The following is a 17,338-nucleotide window of genomic DNA, read 5'->3' as shown; positions in this document are numbered from 1 at the left end:
CAGTTTACTGTTTTATAAACACTGAAAAATGGTAATTTAAAAGTGAACACGTACAACTGAAACGGTAACAAAATAATGTTAAAATTACATATTTTGTTTTATTTTAAAATTCAGAAAGTATTTGTATTACATTTTACAAATTCATTCAAACTCATTTACAACGTTGGTCACATACAGACCACTTTAAGTGGACTAGACCAGTACAATTTCTGTCAGTGTAAAGAAGTTATCAGATATCTTTATATGACAGTACAATTTCAACAGTACTTGTCAGTTTTTCTACATTTTAAAGACAAACTGCTGTAGTAAATAAAGGAAATCCTTCAGCATAAGTCTTTAGTCTTAAATTGTAATAAAAAAATGTTAAAAATGACCTAAAAGTTATGACAGCCCACTGGCCAGACTGTCATGTAATTATAAAATAGAAAGGTTTCAGTTTTGTTGATTCATGTCCTGTTTTTTTACTTACTTTACTTAATTACTTTGGTGTAGTATGAATGGTTATGGGGGAGGTCTTTTTCAGTGGGAGAAAAATCCAAAAGCTGGCCAGTGGGCCAGACTAGAGTCTGTGCTGGGCTGATTATCTTCCAAATAGACAGCTGGTCATCTCCTCCATGTTAGTCATTTCTTTACTTTTGCACCACGTTCAATCAATTTTAGCCAGATTTAGTAAAAGTTAAATTAATCATTTGCTCAAATGTTTATTTTTTTAATGCCCAAAGTGTGTTAGTATTTGAAACTACACGAGCTCTACCTTGGCAAATCACTGAGCGTGAGAGTTTGTTTCTGTTCTTTGATTGGACTACTTAAATTATTGCGGGAGTAGCACGCTTGGCGGCTCGTGCCATTACGCGCTCAGTCTGCGAGCAGAGTGGTGGAGATGTGTATACGTTCAGATATTCAGCTATTTTAACACGAGCAAAAGTTTTGGTAAGCTAACATTGCATTTTCTGTTTTCTTTAAATACATGAGAGTATGTTTTCCAGTAATAGTATTCATGGCGTCTGACCGAGCGATAGGCTAGTCCTATTTTTTCCTTGCTGTTTTCAAGCAGTGCTTATTGAAAGGTCATAGGAGGTTAGTAACCTAAAACAAATGTGCTGTCGACAGCTACAATGATTTTGTGCTCTTTTTGCAACAAAACGCTGAAGACGTTGAGGGGTTATGTGCTGCATTGTAGAGTTCACAGGAACGACCCCCATCATTTTTTCAAATGCGTCGGTAATGAATGCAGGCGTACATTTTATGCTTACGTGACCTTTAAAGCCAGTTTCTATTGGGTTCACAATGTACCTGCACCCCCTATTGCTGGTAGCGCCATTTTTACAGACTTAAAATGTGCCACTACACTCTGTGAGCACCAATTTCACACAGTGAAAGAACTTATATCCCACTTAAAACCTGGTTTACCACCTTGTTTAGGCCCTGACATCTTTAGCCTATGATAGTGCACTGTACTTGAAGTATTTTATTAAGACAAAGAAATGGTTTACATGTGCACTTTTGAACCGGCCCATTAAACAGTTCAAGTACAAAGGAGCTGATGTGCTAACAAAGCCGTGTGCTATCAACCCAGATTTAACCAAGCTTTCAGGTCAAGCCATTCAGAACTGGAATTTCTTAAGGTTGCTACCTGTTATAATTGGTGATAAAGTCCAAAATCCAAAGGATGATGTACGGCAGCTAATGCTCCAGCTTAAAGACATAGTTGAAATGATTTGTGCACAAAACATGTCACTGTCACAGGTGGCCTATCTTGACATTATAATCCATGAATATTTGGATTCAAGAAAGTGTTTATTTCCAGAGAGTGTACTAAAACCTAAACACCATTTCCTCCGTCACTATCCTGCACTTGTTTTGAAATTTTGCCACTTGATTAGGTTATGGACTATGCGTTTTGAAAGTAAACATAGTTACTTCAAAAGATGTGCCAGGAGTTTGAAAAACTTTAAAAACATGCCAAACCTTATCTGAAAGACATCAGATGTTTCAGGCATATCTTTCAGCTGGGCCAGGATACAGTCAGTTTCTGCAAGTGAAAGACAGTTGCACCTTCTAATCCTTTAATTGTCCCACAAGGGGAAATTTGGTTGTAACAGCAGCCAAAAAGACACATATACAACAAACAGTACACAGGACACAACAGAAACATACACAATCTTTCTTACATATTTACATTAAGGACAATAGTTACTATATACAGAGTACTGTACAGTTATTAAATAAAATAAAGATAACTACAGATAAGAGGCAAACCAGGTTGTAGTGCGAATCAGTTAATTAACTTATTGCAGTTACAGCGCTGATGTAAACATCTGTTTGTTGGGAGCAGTTCTGATTGTACAGTCTGACAGCTGCAGGGAGGAAGGACCTGCAGAAACACTCCTTCATGCATCGAGGATGCAGCAGTCTGTCACTGAAGCAGCTCTGCAGCAACATCTACATGCATGGGGTGGGAGACTCTGTCCATCAGAGATGTTACTTTGGCCAGAGTCCTTCTGTCTCCCACTGATAGGTTTGTAGCTTGAACCAATTCGCTGGAACGTTGAAGACAATTTAATTACACAGCAAAGCAAGACACGAAGTAGGCAAAGTTCTTCATGTTTCTCGTGCACGGGAGAGAACCGGACAAACGCCGTTCCTTCGCTTGACCCCAGTCGCTCTCGTCCGCTCCCCCGTAACACTGCTCTTTTATTGAGGTTACATGAATATGCATAGGTTCATTAACATATGACGTCTACATACAAACAAACTGTGCGGTGTGTGTGTGTGTGTGTGTGTGTGTGTGTGTGTGTGTGTGTGTGTTTCAGAGGTGAGGAGGTTCACTCGAGGAGACAGAGTTCCTGACCAGACTGGCTCCTCCCCTTCAGCTCACCTGTCTGCACCTCCACCCTGACTGAGCTCCACCTGCTTCGTTGTGACTTCATCTGTTCTACGTGTTCGTACAAATAAAACTTTATTGTTCCTCCTCCTGTCACACGGTATCTCACCTTCACTGACACTAACGCTGGTGATCAGGGTCAGAGGTCACACGAAGCTCTCTGGGTTTAACCTCACACGAAAGGGGCGGAGCTCTCGTCATCACAAAGAGGCGTATAACAGATCATGTGACCCTTCTACAGGAAGTGATCCCTGTGAGTGGCGCCCACATCAGAGACGTTCTCAGATGGTGATTCATAAAACCTGAACCAGTAAAATCTGACAGTAGAAGGATGATGAGTGAAACTGGTTAATCTGGTGTTTGTGGCACAGAAGGTTTGACCTCCACTGTGTGACACGTGTACCCGAACAGGTGCGCTGTGTCACACGTGTGGCTCTCGGTCAAGTGTAACTCCCACAGCCGGCCTGTAGTTCAGACTCTCTGTGTTTGAGTCAGTGAAGTAAAACTAAACACTGAACGTGTTTCAGTTTGTTTACAGACGTCAGACGGTGAAAGCTTCAGCCTGACCAGGAAAGAATCTGCTTTAAATCACACTTTAAAATGAATTCCTCCTCACCTTCATGTGTTTTGTATTATTTGATCTTATACTGAAAGAGTTGATTCATCGACACATTTTAACCCTGCAACATTTCACCGTGTTAGTTTGTCATAAATTGGACTATTTTAAGATTTCAGTTCATCTTTCCAATAAAGCTGGCAGCTCTGAAACAGCTGTTCTCTCTGAGGGTGTTTTACATGTAAATAAAAGTGAAATAATTAAATGTAAGTTCTGTGAGCAGACCGTCCAGTGGAGCTCCTCAGGGCTCTGTGCTTTCACCACTTTGTTTTCTAATGAGTGTCAGAGCACGTCAGCATTAGTCCTTCAACATGGTCACAGCCACTGATGAAGGTGTTCAAATGTGGGGTTTTTAATCCAGGTTTACACTTAAACAGTCTCCATGAAACTCTGCCCTCATTCATCCTGGAGATCACTCGTCTAAACCAACTAACATAAAGAATGTGATGTTTTCAAAGCGAACACGTACAAACTGTTGTTATGGATACGATTAAATTTAGGAGCGATGATTTGTGAAATCCTACATGTGTGTTCTAACAAGCTTTAATGATGGTATGAGCTGAAAATAAATAACATAAAGTTAATAGTTTATCTGCAACAAAACATTTTTCACCGCTTCAGTTTTTGGTGTCGGGTTCTTTTCCACATACGGTGGTTGTTGTCATGGAAACAGTGTTTAAAGTGAAACAGGAGGAGAACGGAGGGATGAAACTTTGACTTTGTCTTTATCTGTAAGACAATCGGGCCTCTGATGGACGTCGGGAGTTCTTAACAGCAGCTCGTTGTTCGTTCTGATGTTGTTTTAATTATATTTTATATTTAATATCATATATTGGCCTTTTTCAGCTTTATTTGAAGGGCCACGGGTCAGACTCCACCTGGGCTGCCGCTCTCAGCCTCACTCTGAGGAAGCCTACAGTCTGTCACAGTGGAAACTACACCGGGAGACCCGATCCTTGGGGTGGGCCAATTTTTGTTATAGCGTGTTTTGGGGTTTAAAAGCCACAGAGACGCGGTGCTTAGAAAAAATGCATTTCAGCTGTGCTGATGCTCCTGACACGTATAAGACTGGGGAAACCTGCATTCAGCTGAAACTGAAAAACACTATGTCCAGATAAACAGAATCAACTTTTGGAGAAAAATAAAAGATTCTTCATCAGACTCTAACAACTAAAAACATGACACTTACCTTAATTGTATGGGCTACATCAAATATACTCAAGACCGACAGTAACACTTCTCACTGCTGCTAATTTTAACAAAACTAAACAAAAAGGAGGCCAAGTTTTAAAGAAAAAGGCAATTCACCAAGTCTTGAAAAGTAAAACTGAAAAATAGAAATACAGAATAAAATAAAATATCCATCCAGATCTTTACAACCAACAACATAAAATCTATCTTGATTAAATGGCCTAATTTTCCAATAAATTAGCAATAATAAAGTTAAAAAAAAAAAAAAAAATTCAATTTATGGACGCTCAAATTAACAGAGTGACATTAAACGCACCTCATTGCCTGCCATAGCGTTCTTTGCAGCTGCACTTCACCTCAAAGGTCGGTTAATACATCGGATTTAACTTAACCAAAGTCCCGCAATTAAAGGAAAATAAAATGTTTCTAACAAATACAATGAAGAACATTAAAATAATTCACTGTCAGTTACTGTCGCTGTGAGTTTGACGAGATTAGCTGCTTCATTTGGTTCTGCCTAAAGTTAAAGTTCTCTCAGTGATCGAGTGTTTATATGATAAGATACATGTTTAATGCAGAAAGTTGGAATTACAAGTTGGTAAGAAGGTTTTTAACAAAGGTTGAATTTAAGCTTTAAGTTCAAAGGTGAAAGAAATTTCACGTTTGATGAAGGAAGATCAAGGTTTATCAAGGCTAACAAGGACATAGGTCAAAGGTCAAAATAAGGTAAGGTGATAAAATATAATAGATATATATATAATCAATAAATAAGGTGAAAATATCAGATAAAAGGGTTTTTTGGTTATAAGGAATGAATAGGTCAAAACAAGAGTACTGTTAAGTTAAAATAAATAGGTCAAAGGTCAGATTAAACCGGTTGAACAGAAAGGATCGGCAAAAATTAAACAAGGATAAAGAAATAATACATTAAACTAGGAAATAAATTAAAAGTCTGAGTTAATGAGAAATTAAACAAGTTTAAATTAGGTTAAGAGTTAAATTTTAACGGAATCGGAATAACCGATTGGGGGAAAAAATGTTGCAAATCATGCAAATCATGTTGTGATCAAAGCTCTTTTAAAATAGTTTGTACGGCATAAAGAAAATCACATGTTTCAGTAGATTGTATGTTGAAAACCACTGTAGACACTGGTAGAGACCTCAAATCATTGTTACTGAGGAATTCCACCTTAAACAGTAAAGTGTTCTTTAACAGTACGACATTGATAGAGTTTGTTTGTTTGTGTGTTTGAGAGTTCAGACTGAAAGGGAGCGCACAATCGTGTGTGTGTGTGTGTGTCTGCAGCTGTTCTTTGTGTTGTTGCTGGATCGTTGCCTCAGGGGGAAAGTTGTGTGTGTGTGTGTGTGTTATGCAGACTAACAGAGACTGCAGCTGTCAGCAGACACACACACTTTCTATTCTTCAAATCAAATCACAGTGAAACATCTTCACTGACAGCTCAGCTTCAGCATCGTCTTCATGCTGTGACTGCAGCCGTTCAACTCTGTTGATCTTTAACCCAAATCATCACAACATGCAAATATAATCATCAAAATGATGTGACTGGAAGGATGCAGCAGTCTGTGCTCCACCTTTCTCCTCCACACCTGCAGGTGGAGGAGAAAGGTGGAGAACATGGATGCATGAATCTCTACAGAGTTCTTTGAATATTATCCGTCTCATCAGTTTTCAGTGAACAAAACTCCTCACAGAGCCAAAATAAGCAGTTTGTATCCAACATAACTCAGCTGGACTCTGATGCTCCGTATAACAGCCACACATGAGTCTGGATTCACTCAAAGCATTGAACAAACTTTATTGTAAATGAAGCTTTTGGACATTTATTCTCTGATATTTGCTCTTCAGCTCGAGTCTCCATCAGTGGGAACATTTCCTGATTCAACTTTTCTTCTGTTCAAATCAAACTCCATGAGAATCAAAGTGTGAATCAGAGTCCTGATGATCAGATTCTATAGAAACATGGAGACTGTAGAGGATTTACACTCAATATGTTCATTTGTTCCCTTCAAGAAAAATCAATCATTCATCAAATTAAATCAGTTGTTGATCAGTTCGATTGACAGGACAGATGATCAGTGGTGCAGAGTTTTTACCTCCATCATTCAAACAGGGACCGAAGAGTGGGTGGAGTTTGTGAGTGAAGGAGCAGCCAGTAAAGGAGTAGATCAGAGCTGCAGCACCTACATCATAAAAGGAGACCAGACCCTCCTCATAATCCACAAACACCCCCACCTTCTCAGGACCAGGATGAAGACAGAGAGGGACTAGAGGGGAATCACGAGCACTGTACTTATTTCCATTTCTCAGCCTCACAGTCCAGAGACCATCCTGAGGTCTCGCTGTGATTATTTCCTTCCTGTTGATCGACTCTGTGGACACTCCTAAATCCCAGGCAGTCTTTCCTTTAACCTGAACCTCAAAGTAAAATCTGCCTGAAGAGAAACTCTGCTCTCCTAAAACCATAACACAGTAAGAAAATCTCTCTGGGTTGTCTGGAAGTTTCTTCTCCACATCACTATGATAAACTTGTTTTCCATCATCAGACAGGATGAGATTAGGATGAGCTGTATCAGGATCCAGAGTCACGTCCACCTCATGCTGCTGGACCCTCTGCAGCTCAGCCTCAAACAGCTTCTTCTTCATGGGTTTCCAGACTGTCTCCTCCAGCTGAGCCACAGCTCTCCCCACAGTCCCCTCATATGATGGTGGATGAACTCTGACCTCTGTCCAGTCCTTGGTGGGTGGAGCAGCTTTCAGGGAGAAGAAGCTTTGGAGGAGGTGGAGGTGGTCTTCAGAGCGTGAGAGCTGCTCCACCTCAGAGCTTCTCTCCATCAGCTCAGAGATTTCCTGTTCCAGATCTTTGATGAGACCTTCAGCCTGTTTCTCTGCAGCTTCCTGTTTGTCTTCGATCTCCTTCATGAGCTCCTTCAGGCGTCTCTCAACAGACTCCATCAGAGCCGTGAGGACCTGAACACCTTCTGCTTTCTGTCTGTCTGCAGCATCTTTACTCATCTTCACCGACTCTTTGATCTCCTGAATCTTCAGTCGTCTCTTCTGGATCATCTGCTGAATCTCAGCCTCTGTCTTCTCCAGCTCTGCCTTCTTTCCTTCATATTCTTCTCTCAGAGGAACAAACTCGTGGTTCTTGTGGTCTAAAACAGGGCAGAGCATGCAGACACATGTCTGGTCGGTCTTACAGAACAGCTGCAGAAGGTTATCGTGCTTCCTACACATCCTGCCTTCCAGGTTCTCCACAGCATCAATCAGCTGATGTCTTTTCAGACGTTTCAGTGTCAGATGAGGCTCCAGGTGAGTCTGGCAGTAGGAGGTCTGACACACCAGGCAGGACTTCAGGGCCTTCAGTCTGGTTCCAGTGCAGACGTCACAGGGAACTTCTCCTGGTTTGGCAGCTTGTTGCTCTGAGCTGCTGCTGCTGCTGGCTTTCTGCTGAGCTTCACGTCTGAACTGAGCAACCATCTCAGAGATGAAGGTGTTGATCTTCAGCTGAGGTCGAGTGTAGAAAGTCTCTTTACACATGGGACACTGACAGCTCACATTCATGTCCCAGTGCTGACTGATGCAGGTTTTGCAGAAGTTGTGTCCACATGATGTAGTGACTGGATCAGTGAACACATCCAGACAGATGGAGCACAGAAACTGATCTTCAGATCGCAGATTGCTGGCAGCAGACATGTCTGCACTCTGAGGGAGAAAGAAAAGAAACATTTGATTCAAAATTCACTTGAAATTTCATTTTTAAAAAGAGAGAAACAAGCGTCAGTAGTCTGAGGAGCTTGGAGAGAAAAGCGTCTGGACTTCTTTGAGTTTCTTGAAGACGTTTCATCAGAGAAGCTTCTTCAGTTCTCAGAGTAACTGGTGGAGACCCAGCAACACACTCAGACACAAACTGGTTCATCCCAAACACAAACCTAACATCGTAGTGTCTGCTGCGTCCAGATGAACTGGATCAACGTTTGGGGATGAACATAAATACAGTCGTTAAAAAGATGTGAAATTCTGACTGTTTTACAGAAGGTCCAAGATTCATGCAGATCATTTGTATACTTGAATAAATCAGTTTGTTGGATATATTCCATCATATTCCATCCGTAAACTTCGACCTTGTTGGTGACTAAATACTTCTTATTGTCCAGATCAACGAGCCATTAATATTAAACAGTGACTGTTCCAGTAGAACTGACAGTGAGGAGGACGATGAATCATAAACCTCAGAAATGTGTTATTAACTGTTGATCCAGTATTTTAATGGCATTTATGAGAACATGTTTATTCAGAGGTGTCTGTATATTTGGTCCATTTGTGCGTCATTAAAAACTGTCCTGTTTTCTCTCACAGATACTGGAACATCACAGCTCCTCACAAACTCAGGATATGGAAGATGAACTTTTCCAGTCACTCGCTGGGATACATCATTCATGTTATTCTGGATCCTCAGAAAACATTGATTTATTTTTGTGTTTCATATATTTGTTTGTCCAAATCAAAGATTGATGTTAGTAGAGAAGAAGCCACCATGATAAAGCCTGTGTGTGAAAATGAGATCAGTGGATTTGATCAAAATCACATTTAAGGAGGAATTCTGTCCTCCAGTTTGTTTAAATAAGCTTTGGGATTAAACACCATCATCTATGTTTGTGTCTGATGTTTGATCCAGTTCAGCTTGAATATCACAGCTGATGTGTGGACATATTTAAAGCCTGATTATCAGGATGATTCAAACACATCTGTTTAAATAATGAGATTCATGTTTCCACACAAAGTTATAAAGTGCAGCATCGACTGTTTTCTGAATGATTTAGGAACATCTGTGACTCTTACAGGATACACTAAGTCAGATAATCTTTGTAAAATGTGTGAATGACTTTTTGAAGTCTACTGGTTTACAGTATCAAAGACTTTATATCAATAAAGAATAAATAGGTGTTTTCACGTCTGTAATCCTTATGATCAATCAGATCCAGAATCAATCTAAGAGGAACAGGAAGTGATGAATAACCATGAAGTGTGGAGTCAGTCTGAAGTCCAGAGCACAGCCTGAGTCCACAGTCCTGAGCAGAGCCACAGTGAGACTGAAGCAGCAGCTCGATGTTCCTACAGTGGATCTGTGGTTACATGAGCAGATTTCTATGGATCCAGTGTGACTGTGATGAGTCCTGATGAAGTGAACAGAGTGAAGATTTGTGTAGAAACAGGAAGTGTGATCAGCTGCACTCACCACCAGTGTTGGTCAAGTTACTTGAAAAAAGTAATCAGTAATTAATTACTGATTACTTCCCCAAAAAAGTAATCCCGTTACTTTACTGATTACTTATTTTCAAAAGTAATTAATTACTTAGTTACTTAGTTACTTAGTTACTTTTTAAAAACACGATTTACAACCTGAATAGGTGATAAAGCGATAGATCTTTCAGCCCAATTCTACTTTTTCTACATAATCCATCATACAAAATGTAATCAAATGGAAAAGTCTCTTTTTAAAACTTGTTTTGTTAGTTTTAATCTTTTAACTTTATGCATGAAGCAAAATTTTAATTATCTGCAACATTCACTGACTGGAAGAAATTAGTTTAACATTTAAACCTATTTTCTGCACATTCCAGCACATAATAAATATATATATATATATATATTTTATTTTTTATTTTTTTGTGTTTACACTCACTCTTTCAGATGCAAGTAAAACACAGCAGAAAATAAATAAAGTCAAAGACTAGCGGTCCTTTTGCTCTATTTTCACCTGTAAAGCAGGAGTAGAGTAGGCGGATGTTTATCCTGGTGCAGATGTGCCGCGGTCAGTGGAAGGATACCGCAGTTTCTCTGTGAGTTTCCCATTACGTCGTAGCTACTCAGTGCTTGCTTGGAAGTTTAGGGGGTTTTTTTCGCTGTAAAAAGAAGTTTTCTTCCCACGCACAACGGACACTAATGTTTTTGTCACTTTTTACGGAATCAAACTCAAAGTAAGGTCAGTACTTCCACGCTTTAAACGCTGCACGCTCATACTCTCTCTGCACTCGATATATGATCCATTGTTGATCTGCACACAGCTGTTGTCACGAACGTCGCACTCGCTTACGTCACTGTCATGAGACATTCTCGCAAGAAAATCACGGTTTTAGTAACGCAGTAACGCAGCGTTCCTACGGGAAAGTAACGGTAATCTAATTACCGTTTTTGCAATAGTAATCCCTTACTTTACTCGTTACTTGAAAAAAGTAATCGGATTACAGTATCTCTGCTCACCACTGTTGCTGAGAGAAACCTGATGGACTCCAGTGGATCTTCTTTTAGAGACAAACAGGACTCGACTGCAGCTCTGCTGCTGCTCTCTCACACTTTCACTTCTGCAAAATGACGTTGAGCTTCTTGTTTTTCAGCTGTTGCTCCGCCTCTTCCTGCAGCTGTTTGTCTGGTTTTGCTGCCTCTCCCTTTACAGGAATCAGCCGGTCTGTACTCAGTGACTGTGTGCAGCGGGTGGGAGGAGTGAGGAGTGGTGTGTGGGTTCACACAGTAATGACGGCCTCAGGTGATCAGGAGAAACTCACCTGGATTTCCTTTTTCCACAGCAGACTGAGAGCTTCAGGTGGACCCTGAAGGAGGTCTCAGACACAGGTGGTAAAAGTACACACAGTCTGTACTGAAGTAGAAGTACTACTGTTAAAAATACTCCAAGTACTAATTCAACTTCTTTACTGAAGTAAAAGTAAAAAAGTACTATCTGAGAAATGTAAGAGAGTAAAAAGAGCTGATTGAAGAACATTTCTAACACATGAAATTCACATGAATTCAGAAAACCCGTGGCAGCGGCTCGATGAAGAAGTTGGCAGACAAACTGTGAGCCGGTCAGCTGATCACCAGCTGATCACGGAGCCGGTGTTGTGCCAAAGTAGGTATCCCCGACAGAATTTGTTTCCCCTGCGTCGGGAGCACACGCTGGACTGTCCAAATCACGGACAAATAGTATCCCACATTGTTGATTTTTAGTTTACAAACACTTCTTATAATGACTAACTACTCCTGACATTTTTGAGATGTTAGCTCTTTATAAAAAGAAGTTATAGTGGGATACAAATAATATCAGGCTGATCCTGCCACAATTTGTCCCCCCTGTGTAAATCATGGACAAACAGTATCCCATATTGCTGATTTTTCGTTCACAAACACTTCTTATTATGACGCATTACTCCTGAAACTTTGGAGGATTTAGCTCTTTATATAGTAAAGTTATAGGAGAATAAAAATAGTTATCAGCCAAAACGTTAATGGTTTGTTAAAAATAATCCCATCTGATACCCGTGAGCAATAAATATATAATTTTCTGTTGTAACCCTCAAACTGAATGGCAATGTAACGATACTAATTTTTCACTTTTTCATAAAATGAAAACATCAGTACTTCTTGGTGCTCCCAGCACAGGGGAAACAAATTCTGTCGGGATATCGATCCTTAAATAGTATTTTATAGGTTTATCAAACACACCTTTAACTTTAGACAGTCACACGTGATCTCCCTTTTTAAATTTCACTGCCCGGGCGTGTTCTCAGAGCATGTTCTGGGGAGCTTGCAGGAGTGCTGACAGACATATTCAACCTCTCCTTGACCCACGCTGTGGTACCGGCCTGTTTCAAATCCACCTCCATTGTCCCAATACCCACAAACTCCAAACCATCAAGCCTCACTGACTACCGCCCGGTAGCCCTCACGTCCATCCTTATAAAGTGCTAAGTGCGGCTGGTCCTAGCACACTTCAAATCCTGTCTTCCCCTCACCCTGGAACCCCACCAATTTGCATTCCTTCAGAATGGGAGCACAGAGGTTTCAGTCTCCATCGCGCTGCACTCTGTCCTCTCACACATGGACAATAAAAACACCTACGCCAGAATGTTGTTTATAGACTTCAGTTCAGCATTCAATACAAACCTCCCCTCACAACATATCAGTGTTACGGATTCAAATATTGGGGATGGATACAAGAGGAAAACCAAATATTACCACACTGGTCCGGCCGGGTCAAGTCAAACGATGATTTAATGAACACACGTGTGGGAGATGGACACCATACAGCAGACAGCATCAGATCTCAAAATGGTGGAGCCTTGATCAAACTCTTATAGCCTCTAGTGGCCCCCACCTAATCATAAAAGCCTAAACATTCACATTCTTTCTCACACAGCGACTAAGCTACGACCTTGGCTCCCTGTTTATCAGGATGGTATCGACGATACTGATCCGATACCGATACTTTGTACAAAAACTTATTTTATTTATTGTATCTCAAATTATAGCATCGTAATGATTACAGGACATCAGATTACTTGTTCTTATCACTTAATAACGCAGAGTTCATCATATAGAAATAAAAAAATTGAAGTTGTGGCTATTTGAACACCTTGCCTGCCTGCAGCACTAAAGGACTCCGTGAGAGACGTCTGTCTCGCCCTAGCAGCACCTGTCCCTCTCCTCCTCTACAGTTTGCCTCAACATACGCTCATCATATTCTGTGATATGATTTACTCTGAGGTGTTTGACGAGGTCAGTGATGCTGCCACAACCATACATACCAACCCTCCTGATTTTTCCGGGAGAATCCAGAATTTCAGTGCCCCTCCCAAAAAGTCTCCCGGAGCCACAATTCTCCCGAATTTCTCCCGATTTTCCACCCAGACAACAAAATTGAAAAACCATATCGCAGAATTCATAGCGCGGCCCAGCCAATTCCAGTTTTCAACAATGGCGGCAGCCACTTAGTTTTAATATTACTCTTATTTCTCTTTCTGGGTCGCAAAAAAACTTTTAACGTATTTTCAGGTGAGAATGTAGCTGTGTAGAAGAGGAAGAGGAAGTAGTTCCTTTGAATGTAGACAATAAGAAAGTTATAGTTTCTTTCCACTGTGTTCCTTTTAATGATAAACTACAAATTTACCCTAAATTACTAAAATATTGATATTTTAATGTGAGAATCGATTCTAGAACAAATGATTGGTATTGGAGGAATCGATATTTAAGGATCGATCCGCACATCACTACCTCATAGTGTGTTAGCCCTGACTGATTAAACTGCAGCTTCCTGGCTTCATCTGTGTGTGTGTGTGTGTGTGTGTGTGTGTGTGTGTGTGTGTGTGTGTGTGTGTGTGTGTGTGTGCGTGCCAAATCTTCATGTGTTCACTCCAGAAATATGCCGTCTGACTGCTCAGACTGAGTCTCAGTCAGGGTAAAGTTCACATGCTGCGTTAGGGCGGTTACTCAAAAACAAAGTAAAGTATTACACATTACTGGTTGCAAATGCAGTTTGCATCCATCCAGAAAGTGTTTTAGCAACAATATAGATATATTACAGAATATGAATCTATTATAGGTATGTTACGATGTACACGGTATGAAGGTATGTTATGAATATGCTTTAACCAAAGTATGCACAGGTTGTTGTGAGTGTACAAGTTATGTACAGGATATGAACAGGATATAAATATTTTAATATATATATATATATACAATTGTGAATATCAATAAACAGTTATAAACAGTTGTTAACAGTTGTAGAACTATAATTATTGTATTGCACAGAATGTTTGTCTATACAGAATTTACAGTAGTGCAGTTAGATCAGTGAGCTATGGATAATTCTACAGTAGTTATATAAAGTGCTAGTGGTTGTAAGTGGTGGTTCAGTCCATGTTATTATTGTGTGTATGAGGTTACAGTCGGCCATTTGTTTGTTTTGTCCATTGTGTGTATGTTCAGTTATGGGTGGTTGTGGGTGTGTGTGAATGTTCAGTCCATGAATTAAATGTGGGTCAGATGTCAGGAGGCAGAGTTCAGGAATCTGACAGCAGTAGGGAAGAATCTGTTCTGATACCTGGTGGCTCCTGTAGCACCTCCCAGAGGGTAGGAGGTTGAGGAGTCAGTGTGCTGGGTGACTGGAGTCTTTGATGATTTTCCCAGCCCTTTTCAGATACCACTTTCTGTAGATGTCTTGTATGGCAGGAAGTGGTGCTCTGGCGATGTGCTGGGCGGTTTTCATGACCCTCTGCAATACCTTCCGGTCTGAGGCAGAGCAGTTCCCGTACCAGACTGTTATACAGTTGGTCAGGATGCTCTCGATGGTGCAGCGATAGAAGTTCACCAGGATTTTTCTTTTTGCCTGTCCCATTTGGCTCTTTTGCCATCAGAATTATTGTCTAAAGGTGAAGAAAGATGCCCAACGGATTTACTTTACCAAATTGACCATGCCAGCCTTGCCGTAATGGTCTATTTGATTCACCTTTTATTGTTTATTTTATTTTATTTTTACTTGCTATACGGGACAGACTTGACTGGGGAAAAGAAAGGGGAGAAAGAAAGAGGGAAAGAAAAACAGTGGAGAAGAGGGACGGGGATAAAGGGCAAAAAACAAAAAACAACATAATAAGCAGACAAAAAATACATATATCAATCACCTGGATCACCTGTTGATAAAGAAAAAAAAGGGAAAACAAGCAGAAGAAATAAAAAGAGCAACATAATAAACAACATCACGATGATCTATGTGAATATAACAGTAAATACTAAATATTAAACATTATTGTGCAGCACGTAAGATCGACAGCGCACAGTGTGCTTTGAGGTAGGAGCCAAAAAGGGTGTAGTTTGTGTGTGTGAGCACCCGTGCGTACACCTGTGAGCATGGACGCGCTTGTTTTTAAAAGGTTCCTTCATGTAATGATCTGCTAGAGGGTGTGGGGGGGCCACAGCCCCGTCCTCCAGGGCATGAAGCAGGTATGGAGGAGATCAAGACTCCAGACATCCAGAGGCCCTCAGAACACAAGAGACCAAGGAAGACCAACAGAGGGGCAACCGTGCCACTATCCCAGAAAGAGCTGAGGAGAGAGCCAGATGAGGGGTCACGCAGCAGCCACGGAGCAGAAGCCAGGGGGGGTTGCAGTGATGTGCCCGTGAGCTCCGCCGGCAGCCAGCTGCGCCAGAGTGACCGAGCCACCCACCCCCGAAGTGGCCCGAGCGAGCCCCAGGCTCCAGGCCCCGACAAGCAGCCACCAAGGAGTGAGCCGGTGTGTACCTGGACACCCACCCCCGGACACAAAGAACCACCAACGCACCGATGTCTGAGGGCGTCTGCCACTGGCAGGGGAAGTGGTGGGGGGAGATAGGCCTCCATACCTTAGAGGGCCTGAGATGTCCCTAGAGAGGTGGCGTCTGATACCCAACCTGACAAATAGACACAGTCATACAGGCACACACAGATACAAACATCCATTCCCACCCTCATGCTCTCATATGCAATTACTCAACACTCAACTAACGTGGAGACAGACATAAAGAGACGCTGTACACACAATCACACTCCCCAAGCGTACTCTATACTCCAGGTCTAGGTACCCTTGCCCTTGGAGGGGGAAACTGCACCCAGACCCAGGTGGTGTTACCCTTTTCCTTGGGGTGGAGAGAAGCAGACTGCCCCGACTCGGCAGCAGCAGGGATGCCCCACATTCCAGATCCTCATATCCAATCGGGTAGCTGTCTCCTCCTCCCAGACCCAGACAAAAAAAAAAAAAAAAGTTCACCTTGTCTCAGGATAGGTGGTTCTTCAGGAAGAAGAGGCGCTGGTGAGCCTTCTTGACCAACTTGGAGCAGTTGGTTGTCCAGGTGAGATCCTCCAGGTGAGATCCTAGAGACGTGGACTCCCAGGTATTTTATAGGTTTATCAAACACACCTTTAACTTTAGACAGTCTCACGTGATCTCCCTTTTTAAATTTCACTGCCCGGGCGTGTTCTCAGAGCATGTTCTGGGGAGCTTGCAGGAGTGCTGACAGACATATTCAACCTCTCCTTGGCCCACGCTGTGGTACCGGCCTGTTTCAAATCCACCTCCATTGTCCCAATACCCACAAACTCCAAACCATCAAGCCTCACTGACTACCGCCCGGTAGCCCTCACGTCCATCCTTATAAAGTGCTAAGTGCGGCTGGTCCTAGCACACTTCAAATCCTGTCTTCCCCTCACCCTGGAACCCCACCAATTTGCATTCCTTCAGAATGGGAGCACAGAGGTTTCAGTCTCCATCGCGCTGCACTCTGTCCTCTCACACATGGACAATAAAAACACCTACGCCAGAATGTTGTTTATAGACTTCAGTTCAGCATTCAATACAAACCTCCGCTCACAACATATCAGTGTTACGGATTCAAATATTGGGGATGGATACAAGAGGAAAACCAAATATTACCACACTGGTCCGGCCGGGTCAAGTCAAACGATGATTTAATGAACACACGTGTGGGAGATGGACACCATACAGCAGACAGCATCAGATCTCAAAATGGTGGAGCCTTGATCAAACTCTTATAGCCTCTAGTGGCCCCCACCTAATCATAAAAGCCTAAACATTCACATTCTTTCTCACACAGCGACTAAGCTGCGACCTTGGCTCCCTGTTTATCTGCTCCTGATGAGATGGGGCAGTATGCTCTGTTCTCTTCTAATCAGACAAATAAGGTGATGACTGTCTGTGAACAATATTTTCTTATAACTCAGCAGTATAATGCATCATAAAACAATATCATTAATTCACAATAAATCAGCAGTCTAATGTAATGCAAATCAGTTTACCAA

General features: G+C 41.6%; 1 long non-coding RNA gene and 1 pseudogene across 2 annotated transcripts in view; both read right to left on the bottom strand.

Annotated features, from left to right (window-relative positions):
* LOC146510790 (uncharacterized) overlaps window positions 1-17,338 on the bottom strand; it is a 360,605-nt gene that overhangs the window by 258,696 nt on the left and 84,571 nt on the right. The gene's annotated exons all lie outside the window — the stretch shown is intronic.
* On the bottom strand, window positions 6,484-11,413 carry LOC146510796 (E3 ubiquitin-protein ligase TRIM21-like; annotated as a pseudogene). Its single transcript, XR_014876071.1, has 2 exons — window positions 10,975-11,413; window positions 6,484-8,415 (listed from the first exon to the last, which is right to left on the bottom strand). The product of XR_014876071.1 is annotated as an E3 ubiquitin-protein ligase TRIM21-like (transcript).

The sequence above is a fragment of the Neolamprologus multifasciatus genome, chromosome 9 (genome assembly GCF_963576455.1).
Source record: "Neolamprologus multifasciatus chromosome 9, fNeoMul1.2, whole genome shotgun sequence".
Taxonomy (NCBI): Eukaryota; Metazoa; Chordata; class Actinopteri; order Cichliformes; family Cichlidae; genus Neolamprologus; species Neolamprologus multifasciatus.
Note: the sequence above shows the minus strand (reverse complement) of the source record. Positions and strands in the feature narration are given on the sequence as shown.